Source organism: Mauremys reevesii, linkage group 21, assembly GCF_016161935.1.
Source record: "Mauremys reevesii isolate NIE-2019 linkage group 21, ASM1616193v1, whole genome shotgun sequence".
NCBI classification, from domain to species: Eukaryota; Metazoa; Chordata; order Testudines; family Geoemydidae; genus Mauremys; species Mauremys reevesii.
In genome coordinates this window covers 19,706,489-19,720,525 of record NC_052643.1, presented here as the reverse complement: position 1 = coordinate 19,720,525, position 14,037 = coordinate 19,706,489, and the positions used below count along the sequence as shown (strand labels likewise).

General features: G+C 43.6%; 1 protein-coding gene across 3 annotated transcripts in view; it reads right to left on the bottom strand.

Annotated features, from left to right (window-relative positions):
* The window catches only part of CAMTA1 (calmodulin binding transcription activator 1), an 833,035-nt gene that overhangs the window by 252,097 nt on the left and 566,901 nt on the right, over window positions 1–14,037 (bottom strand). The window lies entirely within an intron of this gene.

Sequence of the window (14,037 nt, the reverse complement as noted above, 5' to 3'; positions counted from 1 at the left end):
CCCCTAGAAATCAATGAGGATGCTAAATTCTTTTTGGTTGGATGGATATTCCTGTGCATCAGATTTTTCCTTTCCTTCTGCGAAAAATGTGGCACTTAAAGTTGTAGTGTTTGTATTACTGGAAACTGAAGGCAGCTGTTTTCCTGGAATGAAGCTCCCCAAGCTTCTGCTAAACTTTATCTGATCTCTGCTGTGAGAAAACAGCATTTTAGACAATCTCTCCCTCTTGAAACTAGAAAGGGAGCAAATTTCTGATCTTCTTGGCGCCAGAAAGGGAAGCAATTTCAGGTTCTGGTGAATGTTTCATTTTGTGTGGTCCCTTCCCTCTAAACACATCTCCTTCACTGCAAGGGACAGGGAGACTGCTTTGTGCCTAAGCAGCTGATTTCATATTTAATAATTCACGGACAGTCACTTTGATCAGTTCAACACATCAGTGAAACACAAATAAAAACCACCTTAAAACGTTAGGCTGGAGGCTTTTAACACACACTGGTTAATTTAATTCCAATGGTTAAAGCCTTTCAATCTCATAAAAGTATCACAAGAAACTTTTTCAAACATGCGCGTGCGTGTTAGCGCATATGCCCACTAACCCAGTCTCCAAATCCCTGCCGCACAGTGGTAAACAAAGAACCACAGCACAGCTGGATTTCTTGGCGCCCAGGGATTGTGCATCCTCTGATGGAGCTTTCCAGATCCCACCTTGACCCTGCATAATAGAACCACCCTTTGTGCAATAACAAGAGATCCCTCCCAGGCTAAGAAGGATTCACCCCTGAGAAGGTGTGAACTGTCTCCATTCACTTCATCTCCAGGGAGTGGGACCCCTCAAACTGCTGTAGGGCAGTGTTCTCCGCCTGCCCATCAGTCCACAGCTGCATGCACTTGGAGCACTGGCAGTTCATAGGATAAATCATGATACTGAGTGGCTGTGTGACTTGCCAAGGGTTTTGTTTTATGTGCATAGCTAAATGGATATTTTTACATTTATTGTGCAGCAAATTCATTTGCTGCCTTAATATAGATTTGTCCCTTTACATTAACATTAGTTGAGTTGTATTCCTTAAATATTAAAATACTGTACCGTACTGTAAAGAAACAAAAGATTTTGAAGTTGACACTGTTAAAAAGAATGTGCCCTAAACCTTAATAAAATATATTACTGTCCAGAAAGCTCAGTAACTAATTAAAACTGATACATCGTTAAACGGGTTGATTTTATATTTGTTCATACCTACTTTGTATTTTCCTCATTTATTAACTGCACTTACAATAAATACAAATAACTCAAGTCTGAGGCATATGAGAGAACTTCATGCAGCTTTCCTGACCATGCAGAAGGGACAGTTTACCAGGTATGGTTCACGCTAGGTCATAGCTGCTTTACAACATAACGAGGTACCAGAAAGGATTCTCCTTACATTGCACTTGACTTTCTTAGCCTTACTGTCACTGAGTGTCACATATCCCTGCAGAATCAGTATCAGGAGAGCATTCCGATGATAGTTCATTTACAATTCTAATTGTTCATATCCAGAAGTAATCCCATTTAAGTCCTTTACCATCTCAAATATTTAGCAAAGTCCTGCCAGCTGGCTGGAGGGGAGGAAGCTAGGAGTCCAGGGAGAGCAAAACAGATTTTCATCTTTTCTAGTCCTGATAGTCTTTCCATTTTAAAATATCTCCCAGCCCCATATTCCGTGCCCGCCCCGCCCCGCCCATCTCTCTCTGCCAGCCACACAGAAAGTGCAGGTTGTGTTAACATGTCCTCTCCAAAGTTGCAGCTGCCAGATGACTCAGCACACACATATAGGCAGGTCCTCTGCATACAGTCTGGCTATTGGTGGTTCATTCACCACAGGCACTAGAGACTGTCCATCTGGCATCTCTGACCGAGAGTCTAAAGTTATCAACAGAAGCTTCTGTTTTGCAGGGTCACTCCAAATGGGTGGCTTCACTTTTGCTGGGATATTTTCTTTTTAAGCAGGCAGTTTGTCGAGAGTAAATGATACTGAAATCTGCTGGATGCTTTCTTGAGTGAGGTGAACTGTGCAGCTTTCTGCAGCTGACAGGCTCCCCAGTGCCACTGCCTCAGAAATCACTGAACACACTCTTTATGTGCAATTTGAATATCACACACACACCAATTATCTCTTAGCTGGGTAGGTCCATGAACCCTGAGAACCTTCAGCTCCCATTGTGTATAGTGGCACATAGCATTTAGCAGCTTCCTCTTTTACCTTTGGGTTTTTCACAGATTTATGAATTTAAAGGCCAGAAAGGACCATTATGCTCATCTTGTCTGACCTCCTGCATAATACAGGCCATATAATCTCACCCAAGGATTCCTGCCAATAACTTGTGGTTGAAGCAGAGCATGTCTAAACCCAGTCTGGATTTAAGGACTCAAAGTGATGGAGAATGCACCACATCCCTTGGTAATTTGCTCCAATGGTTAATTACCCTCACTGTTAAAAATGTGTATCTTATTTCTAGTGTGCACTTGCTGACTTTAATTTCCAGGTATTGGATCTTGTCCTGCCTTGTCTGCTAGGTTAAACAGCCTTTTGTATCAGGGATCGTCTTACCTGGAAGGTTCTTATAGACCACAATGAAGTCACCTCTTAACCTTCTCTCTGAAAAACTGAACAGAGTAAGCTGCTTTAGTCTGTCACTGTGAGGCATGTTTCTCTGATATCTAATCGTTCTTGCAGCTCTTCTCTGAACCCTGTCCAGTTTGTCTAAGTCCCCTTCACAGTGAGGGAACTGGACCTGGACACACTTTCTTGTTAGCACTTTTGCCGCAGCACCAAACTGGGCGCTCGTGTTCCGTTGACGATGAACCCTAAGACATTTCAGAGTCACTGCCAGCCAGGATGCTGTAAGTCTGTACACTGCTTTGCTCCTGTAGCTACACGCTTGCATGTGGCTCTGCTACAGCACGTTGTTTGTTTGATCTTTGTCAAAAGGTCCAGATTACTCTGTACCAGTGATTTGCCTCCTCATTATTTATAACCCTGCAAACCAGTCCTTACAGGGACATGCTAGATCCGGGATCCACCAATTGCTAATAATTCTCCATTAACGACTACGTTTTGAGATCTCTCAGTTACCCAGCTCTTAATCCAGTTTTTTAATCAGAATATTATGAGATAACAAAGTCAAATTCTTTACATTCTTCTCACTCTGAAGTGACTCAGAAAGCTGTAGCCAACAGTACAGCGTGGGGGCATGGAACATGGTGGAGAGGGAAGGAGGAGAGGAGCCATCACAAATGAAGAAGCTGGGCTCATTGCTTCCAGTAGTGCATACACAGTAGCCCTTAGCTATCTCGGACTTACACTGAAAAGACGACAAGTTCTTCTTGGCCCTGGCCTCATTCCTAGGGTGACACTCACACTCAGCCTGTTTTTGAGCAATATGTCTAATTTAGAGACCAACTTTCCAGCTACTTTTTTCCTGAACAAAGACGTTTGTTAAGATTAATGCTGGGAAAATTGGACTCTTAATTTCTCTGATTTCCCTTAGGTCTCTCCCACACTTACCAGTGTACTGACTGAATGCAGGGCCTGCAGGAACCGTCTCTTTCATACAGTCCCCCTCCAGGATAGCAGCCTTCTTATGCTACTAGCTAATGCAGTTAGTACTGTAGTCGAAGTGTGTGTCACGTCTGTGCTGTATTGCTGAATGTTCTGGGTTCAAAACCGACTGTTGATGCATAATTTTGGGGGGATGGGGGAAGGGAATGAAAGTTACACATAGGATTTATTTTTACATTTTTTCAGAATTAAAATTATGGGCAGCCATAAATATGTCATTTCCTAACTTTGGTGTGTGTGTGTGTGTGTGTGTGTGTGTGTGTGTGTGTGTGTGTGTGTGTGTGTGTGTGTGTGTGTGTGTGTGTGTACACAACCACAAATTGTATTAAAAGAACACTATTTAAGTTGCAAACCCAAGCACTTGAAAGTTAGGAAATGCCAGATTTATGGGTGCCCATGCAACCTGAATTCTCAAAAAGGTAGAAAAACAAAGTCTGGTATGTATAACTTTACTTTTATCCTCCCTCTCCCACCAAAAAATATGCTGCATCGTCAGGGTTTGGATCCTGAAACTTCAGCAGTGCAGCACTGACTCCTACCACCTGGAATAATAGAATCTCAGGGTTGGAAGGGACCTCAGGAGGTCATCTAGTCCAACCCCCTGCTCAAAGCAGGACCAATTCCCAACTAAATCATCCCAGCCAGGGCTTTGTCAAGCCGGGCCTTGAAAACCTCTAAGGAAGGAGATTCCACCACCTCCCTAGGTAACCCATTCCAGTGCTTCAGCACTCTCCTAGTGAAAAAGTTTTTCCTAATATCCAACCGAAACCTTCAGGACTTACTGTGTTAGCTAGCACCATGAGAAGGCTGCTGTCCTTGAGGGGCGGGAGATGGCCAGGGAAACCCACCACCTATGAAAATATAAAAATAAGCCAGACAGCAGTGATGTTTTTCATTTTGAGCAGGGAAGAACACAATAGAGGGTCGGGTGTCATTTGTGTAACATACTGATACTTTCAATGTGCAGCAAAAAAGGCAGCTGCTCAGGCTTGACTCCTCTCTACCAGATGCCAACAAGGCTATTTCCTTTATGGCCACAAAAGAATTGTTTTAGTTCTTACCCCAGTTCAGTTCCATTCAGAGTGCCTCTTTTTAGGCACACGAAGCCCCACTGCTAAGCACTGGCACATTTATGTCATTTGTCTCTTTTACATGTTGGGTAAAGTGTTCGGTACAAACCCAGCTCCTACAGTACCGATGAAACCCTGCTGCATTACTTTGTTTATGATTAAGCTCTTGAGTGTGATGTTCCCTGGCATGCCCAGGGCCACATTATTTTAGATGAAGTCATTAAAATGAGGAGGCTGGTCTAATGCACAGCATATGTCACACGGCCCTAGGACTGCTACTTCGATAGACATATGCTGAGCACCCTAGAGCATGGATGGGAATTAGTATACTTTAATGGGTAACCTAAAATTATATAGGCACTAAATCACCTTTCAAGTTTTGCATATCTAATCTAACCATTCCATGACTGCATTAGGCAGCTTACTGCAGTCTAGGAGGGGTCCATTCTTTCAGAAACTCCTCTACCGCTTTAGGCTACAGCATCACTGAGGCTTATGGAGCTTGATGGGAAGACAACTAGAAGGGAATAAAGGAGCGCACATGTGGTATGGAATGCACTGCCCTTTACGACAAGCCTGGCTGTAAACATGCCAAATCCTTGTCCACCAGAAAGGGAAGCCCGATGATGTATTAACAAGCAGGGGATATTTATGTTGTTTAGGACTAAACAGTGCTCTAGTGCACATGGAATATTCCCAGTTCGGAGACAGGAAATTCCCAGACGTTCCCTTGGTAGATGGGATGAGGGGCTGCAAAACTGGCAAGTGAGTTGGCCTTTGGGACAATGACTGTTGGGGAAAACACAAGAGTACATGGATGTCCCTGACCTTCGATGAATCTCAGGATCAGGATTGCACTGAGCCCCATGGACTGGTTGGGAGTAAAGTACCATTTGATGTGAGTAAGTGCGGCAGGTTCTAGCCCTTTACAAACAGTAATAATAATGCTGTGCACTCCTAAAGCACCGTCTCCACCAGGCTGGGAAGAGGTAAGAGGAACCCGCATGCTTATTGCAAATGCCGCAGCTGGACCAGCAATGTGGTTGGGATATATTTCCTCCCGCCTCACTAAAATGACATCTAGTGTTTCTCTATTTTACATCATAACTTTCAGTTATCACAGCATAACTGATCCTCCTGTGTATGGCAGATCAGATTAAAAAATGATCATATTAGCTTCCTACATTTTCTCCACTTGCTCTCTAGTGCTATTCCAGTGCCCAACAGGAGAGAAAAGCTTTGTAGCTGATGAATGCAGACAGGCTGATATTAAGAACTATAGAAGTTTTGTCAGCAAGAAACCATCAGGCTATCATGCAATATTAAACACCAGAGAGCACCTGGGGTTCTCCTGAGCCCTTACAAGATCTCAGCCCCTGCTGTCAATATCACACCTAGCAAAAGGAAACAATCATCATTTCTTCTTCATCATATTAAGATCAAACTCCGCCAAGGATTCAGATTTTGCCTGTCTTTTGGAAGACAGACACCTATGCTTGTGAAGCTGCCCTACCGTTCAATTAATATTTTGATTTAAGCCAGTTGCTTGGTTTAAAATGGAGTCTTGCTTATTTCATTTTAAAAACAAAACTTAATCTGTATTAGGTTTTATGAGGCATCTTAAAGTAATGCCAAGCTCCTCGACTGGGAGAATGCTCATCTTGTAGTCAAAGCACAGGAGTGAGTGGGGGATTTGGGTTAGATTCCAGGCGCTGTCACAGACTCATTACAAAACAGTATTGCTATAGGGTGATCATGTAACTCCTCTCTGCTTCTGTTTCCTCATCTGTAAAATGCAGAGCTAATACCCCCCTTGTCCTGGGGGAGTGGGGCTCTTTTACGTGTGCAGGTATATGTACAGACTGGCATTTTGGAGGCACTCAGTGCAGGGGGACAGTGGGAAGAAACAGGATTAAATCCTGTGACTAACATTTAAAGTCAATGTTTAAAACAAATAATACTGAGATGGGGGCCATGTTCCAAAGCTCCATTTCGCCGCCCACATGGGCCTTCCTTTTAGTGCTCTTGTTATTGCACAAAGACATTAGGACTGGCCAAAACTCGGGATTTGGGGGTCACAACATTTTGAGCATTTTGTTGGAACAAAACCAATTTTTGTGAAGTATCAGAGGAGTAGCCGTGTTAGTCTGGTTCTGTAGAAGCAGCAAAGAATCCTGTGGCACCTTATAGACTAACAGACGTTTTGCAGCATGAGCTTTCGTGGGTGAATACCCACTTCTTCGGATGCACTTTTTGTGAAATTTCTCATGAATTGGCTATTCTGAAAAAAAATCATGTGGCAGAAGGGGGAAGCAACCTGACAAGAGCAGGGGGATAAGAGAACAGGAGCGAGTGGGGAAAGGGTGTAGGAGCAGAGGACAGGCACAAGGATAAGACCTGCGAGTGTGTAGGAGCAAAGGATACCAAGGACAGCGCAGTCTGAAAGCACTTGAGCATGTTCCCCTCCAGAACCTGGAACTGAACCCAGGATTCCTGAGTCTCAACATTCCTCCGCTGTCCAGCAAATAGCTGGAAAACCCACTGCCAAAATGTGTCTCATCCCTCCGTAGAGACTGAGCCATATAGAGGATAACAGCCTACTCCTGGTAACAGTTACTCTGTTAGCTCAAGGGTTACAGGTCTGCACTGTGAATCTGAAGGTCTTATTTCTGCCTGTGACTCACAAGATGGAATTCCGGGAACAGAGCAGGGGGGTACAGTTTGTTTTTTTAAAAATGGAGGAAATTACATCCAAACCTTGTGTTTAAATAATGTTATTGTTATAAAGTCAAACATTCAAACGTTAGGAAATCCAGAATTAACTGTAATTCAGCCCCCCTTGTGCATATGCATATGATGCAGTCTTTAATTATATGATCACATGCTATTTCTTCACAGGACCCCACCTCATTCAGTACACAGGATGGACGTGCTCTGGGAATGAAACAAGGCTGAGTAATAAACGATGCTGTTTTCTGTGGGACCCCTGCCTCCTTTGCTGAAGAAGCTGGAAGGTGTGTAGTGAACGAGACAGGCAAATGCAGGAAGAGAAAGAACGGTCTTGTTGTCAAAGCAACTGAATGCTGCCCTGGAGAACTGGATTCTATCCCTGCATCTGCCACAGAGTTCCTGTGTCTTGCTGGGCAAATCACTTCTAAAAACTTCACAGGTGGCCACTAACTGTGTGTTCCTCATTTTCTGGGCGATCGGTTTGAGACACCTGAGCCCAGATCTGCGGAGGTGCTGAGTGCTCACAACTGTAACTGCAGTAAACTGGAGCTGGGCTTTGAACATCTGACATGCTATATAAATGCTAAGTACTCTGAAAAACCAGGGCCTAAGTGTCTCAAGCTGAATACCCAAAGTAAGCGGAGCATTTGAAAATTATAACCTGACTCGCTGTGCCTCAGTTCCCTGTTTGCAAAATGGGAACAATAATTCCACCTCACATCACAGGGGTGAAGATAAATGCATTCATGTTTATGAAGCACACAGATATTATGGTGAGAACACCACAGACGAGTCCATGAGGAAATTAAAAATTTGGTATTCACATGCACTTTTCTGGCTTCCCAATATCTAGACGTGTTAGCTCATGAATCACATGATTTTGGAAAATGGGTATGGGACCCTTTTCTGAAAGCAGGAGCCTGGCCAGAGTACCAAGATGGCTACACATGTGTCCATACAGCTGCAGGAAGGGTTCTAATTCTGAAGGATTATTCTTGGGAGAGATTTTAGATCCATGTTCTGACCTAAAGGAATTATCATGCAAAGCTCATAGACTTAAAATAGGTTGAAATCTCTAGTAAGTTTTTCTCTGGAAGTCTTGAAAAAATCTGCTTAAAGTTTAAAGCCTTATCAGTAAGTAACCTGGAATCATGATCGAGCATAGACTGTCTGTCCAAAAGAAAAACATATTTTAAAGTCTTTACCTATTTTTCCTGATTCCTTACAAAGTTCTTGTCTTTCTAACAACTGGCTTTACAAGATTTTCTTCACATCCCAGCTGTGAACTGTTACAACAGTTAACACTTTTACTGTTCACCATCCTGAACCATAAACAGCAGCTGGTGCCTCATCCCCTCTTTTGTTTTCAACAACACTGAAGCTGTGTGAAAACTGCAAGTTTTTGTTTGCCCGAGTTTCAGGGAATCCTAGTATTTTGCAGAGCAAACCCTTACACTGAAGAAAACCTCCATGAACCATAATGAGTCATGTTAGTTTCCTTAAGGAAAGCAATGAAATTTGCTCATATCTACTCTCCCCAGAAGAGGCACCGGGATCTACACCCAATCTCTAACCTGCCTCTGGGAAGGCTGCCTTAGAACCTTTACTTTCCCCATACCACAGACAGATGACTACGCATGCTTGTCATTTGCCCAATGCACACACCTTTGGGGGTGGGCAACATGCTCTCCTCCCTGTGTGTCCCATCCTGCAACACCAGGACTGAAAACAATTGTTATTTATTATTTGTATTCTTGTGGTCCCCGGTTCCACAGCTGCAGTTCAACTGGACCTTGACTTTGCTCTGGAGATGAGAAGCCCCCGCAATAACTGGAGAATCCCTGATCGTGTGGGTGGAAGTATCACTGGAGCACATCTGTGTATGAAAGCCTGAACCCCAGGGGAGTTTGCCAGGGACTTGCCACTGAGCTGGACTGAAGGAAAAGGGCTTTTCTCCCCAGTCTGTGGAATTGGGGCTAATTGATGTAGATGGCTGGACAGACAGGAGCATGCCAGGAAGAACAGAGAATCTACCTGATGGATTTGGTAAGTCAAATTCATGTTGCTCTTTGAACACACTTTAATCTAAGTGAGATAGAGACCTAGGTAAGCAAGTGAGTGGATTCATCTGTTACTCGGGTGTGCTTTATAGTCATGTGCTCTGAAAATTGTCTCTAACTGCACTAAATAAATGGCATGGGTGACAGCAGTGGAGGGATCCATCGTGCACGTGGCTACTGGCTTCAGAGAGAATAGACACTGTGATTAGGAAGAGAAATTACTACTTCTCACACTGATGCAATCCCTTATGCCTCCCACCAGATAATACAGTGCCTGTACACACAGGGGCATCTCAAGATATTTAAGATGTTACAATGAGAATATTCCCTGTGATTTTTCTTTTATTCATATTTGCAAAAATTATTCCACATAAAAGCTAAAAAGATTTGTCCTCCTAACCAAACCTTCCAATCCATGCCCCCTTCTGGGAGTCTTCTGTTATACTAGCTTCTGTCTTGTTTTATACTCATTATAAACCAATGTAGGTATGCCACTATTATTTTACATTACTCTTTACGTTTCTCCTCTGTAACACAAGTTTAATTAGAATGTAACTTAAACTACTATATCCTCCAGAGAGATGGGGGTCAATGCATGTGCGCAGGGAATTTACGATCTGGTTATCCAGGAGGGAAAGGAACTGCTTAGAGAACTTTTGACAGCACAGAAAAATTAATTTTCTTCTTCCACAGAAGTTTATAATGAGAAAGCTACAGCATCAAATTGCTAATGACTCCACATGCATCAAATCAATGTCACTGTGTAAAATCTCACCCTTAGATTATTTCCTTTTTATTAAAGGATCATAAATATTCTGCTCAAATGTCACAGCATGATTTTATGAAGTATGTTGGACTGTATTCGTATTAAAATTTGGGATGCAATTCCCAGGCCAGGCTTCATGCATGTTTCATTGTTGTTGACCACCGTGTTTGTATTCGGTTGAATCCCAAGCACCAGTTCTTCAGTCTTTTCTCTTATGCAGACGTCAGAGCTTGATGTCCAGGTTCTGTAATGAGAGGATACCTCTGTATCAAGGGAGTCCAGGTGGTGTCGACTGCCCTCCAGATGTTGGGTTGAGCCCTCTTCCACCACATGAGTTACTGTCACAGAGTGGGGAGGAACCTAGGCCATGTCTGTACATAGTTGCAGCAACTGTGGACAAGCTAGAGAGTAGCCTGTTGAGGCTGGTCGAGGAGCTACTATTAAGGGGACATGGAGACAGGTGTGGTGACAAACTCCTGCATTTACTTTGTGTTAGACTCTCTTTTCCACTGATGCTTCCACTTCCGGCGGCACTGATAGTTTGTGTCTGGTAATGGGCGAGTAGCACTCTTTTCCAAGAACGTGAGAGTTGCCGTAGCAAAGGGGGGGGGGTTGAGAGAGCAGCCATGATGTCACACCCCAGTCTGCAGGAATGGTATTCCTCCCTCGAATACAAGCAGACCTTCCAGTTGGCACTGTGTGTTGATTCCTGTCTGAGAATGGGGCATCCGTCAACAGGGGATGTAATAAGTTAGTTTCATGTATCACAACTCCCCAGGCACACACAACAATAATGGCATCTGGTCAAAGGTCTGGTGGAGCGAAGTGCGCTAGCACATACAGACTAGAGGTTGGTGCCTAATTCAAGCAGCCAGTAATAACAATACAAGTGGCACAATGTTGACAAGCCAGCGTGATGACTGCACTTCCAGATCTCAGAGCAATATTCAGCTGGAGCAAACACCAGGGCTAATGTAGTTTAAGTTAACTTTTCAATCACATTAGTTCATTGCCAGAAGAATCTCCATGTCCAAAGCTTAAGTGACCCATTTCTTTCTGAAGGAAAGGCCCATTACAGGTTTGTAAGGCAGGTGAAGTAGAAGCATCTATCACATGTGATGAGATGGCTTCTGTGGTAAACACCATGGAAACAAGAGGAACCTGCAGAGCTAAGAGGGTCTCAGAAACTTTGCAGGTTAATCCCCTCATGAGGCATGGGGCTCCCGATATGGAACAGACTCAAAGGTTGTACAAACGTAGCCCTGCCTTGGCCTCCCCACAGGACACACACACATGTTGAGCCCGGACACACTCACATGGTGAAAAAATTCATAAGACACATATATGAAAATAATAAATAGCCCTAAAAACCTGCATTAGGAGACCATTAAGGGTGCACACATACGTACGGAAAACTCAGGAATTGACAACGGTCAGGTTGCCTGGGCAGTACAACACAGTCTTCAATTACAAGGCAATGTATCGAATAATGCCAAATAATACACAACTGTGTAAAACTCCAAAGGCTGGCCAGAGCTGGAGATTTGCCCAGGAGTGCGGGAGGGAAGGCCTCTTCTTGTGTTCTAGCAGATAGCTGGTTAGTTTGGGCTCAGTCAGGGAGGTGCTTCATTGTGCAAGCCTCCCCCTTCCTGCCGCTGCTGCTCTTAGGAGGTTTACAGTAGCAGAGTTCTCTTCCAGGGACCTGCTAAAATCCCAGTGGTAATATATTAACTGAGTCTTTTGCTGCAGACTAGCTCCAGGCTTCCTGCACTGTGAGCTAAATGCTGGTCCCACTGAAGGCTGTGGCAGAGCTCCCATTAACTTCAGTGAGAGCGGGGTTGGGCACTGAATGAAGGGCATGACAGACAGCGTGTACGCAGAGCAGCTCTGCTTCAGGAAGAGTTCATAGTGACTACTCTTGCAGCCCAGAAAGCTGGAATGTGTGAGGGGAAAACTCAGACCTTTGCTTCATGCGGGGAACACAGAGAGAACCAGGTCTACACAGAGTAGGGCACACACAGTACTAACAGTTGCCCTTTCAGGTTCTCTCCACATAATGATCTAAGAGCACAGAGAAGATCCAGTAGGTTTTTAGCCACTGACATTGAATTAAGAATTTACTAGTTAGGTAACTTTTTTGGCTTATCCCTAAATGAAAGTCTGTTCCTCTACCCAAAGAATCATATTATTCAAGGTAAAATGTGTCTCCCTTTCCTAGTTATATATACTGAACTGATAAAGCTTAAAATCATTATGCTGAAAACCATAAACTCAGCTTCTCTTCCATTCAGCTTGTCTATGCCTGAGGCTGCACTGATAATATTATTACTGAGCCATTTGCATAGGGAGAAATTGTTCTTTTGATAAAAAAACCCTTCAATATTTCTTGGTCTCCTTGTGGTGAAGAGAACTATGGGAGCTTCATCACTATGCAAATTATACAAACATCTGAAGCACTGCACCATAGGAGTCTTCTAGAAGGCTAGTGAATATATTAATGAACCTCCTACTCTGTGCTCTCATTGCATACAGGAAGAACAATAAAAGGACACAGAAATTGTCCATTCATGCCAAACTCTTGCAGCAAGGAAACCCAACTCTTCAAGGATAAAAGGAGTTTCTAAAATCAGCATGTGAGATACAGGAGAGGCTTCGTCTGCATGGAGATAGCAAAAGTAGAAACACCCAGGCCTGTGCATTTGAGTTCCACAGGATAAAAAGGACAGATTAACACAAACTATATTTTTTTAACTCATGATTTTTAAGCCAATCTCATGGTTTTTTGAGACATGACGCAATTTCTAAATGACTGGGTGGGCTATATTGGGTCAGTGTTGCACTCCAGCCCTCGGCCAGCTCCCTCCCTCTGAAAGAGCTACAGTCCTGCCCACTGTCTGGCTCGCTCCCCCATGACTGTCCTGTACATTTCTTTAAACTGCCTGAGAAAGCCTTTAATCTCCTGCTGCCTTTCTAAGCATAGCCCTCATATCCACTGGCAAGTTTCCATTCTTCTTTATATGCAACAAGGGTAACTGCAGGAATACCCAGGCAGAGCTTCTCATAGCAGAGCAGAACACTCTAAGGAGCTTGGTGACTACACTGATAGCCCCACCTGCCAGCTGTAATGATCTCCTGTCTGAGAAACTTATGCCTGGGTATGTGGGCTTCACAATTGCTCACTGGAAGTGGAGTTGAGTAGTTGGTAGTTTTTCACCTTCAACATCCATACTTCTGAAGGCTCAGCACAAAGTGATCAAGAGAAAAACTGCCAATTTTACAATGGTTAGAGAATCCATATTCCTGTTGTTGTAAAGAAAATGCATGCAGATAGGTTCAGTCCAACCGAAGGAATACATAAATATTCTCGCTAAATGAGAGATAGGACAATGGGTCAGATGCATTAACCTCATGATTCCATCTTTCAAGACCTGAAAGACATTTAATGCAAACAGAACCCAAGAAACATGAGTGAAGACACTGTAGGTGACCATCAAATGTGACCCTCAGAAAGAACAGACTTCAGACCACTCAGCTAACTAACTAGCCTAGCAGTATCCCCATTTAAATCATTTGAAGAGGAATTTCAGGCTCCAAGACAGTGAAATGTATCTCGGTCCTCCAGAGAGCTTACCCATCAGTGCTGATAAAGTGCATCCAGGAGAAAGGGACAATGCACATGAGCAGACTATTTTTGGCCTGATTGACGCACAGGGGCAATACCTATATTACTGGCTGGTGCAGCCCTGAATCAGGGGCACTCTGCTTAAGTAGAGTCTGTGGTGTATCCAGTAGTGACTTGGTTTTAGATT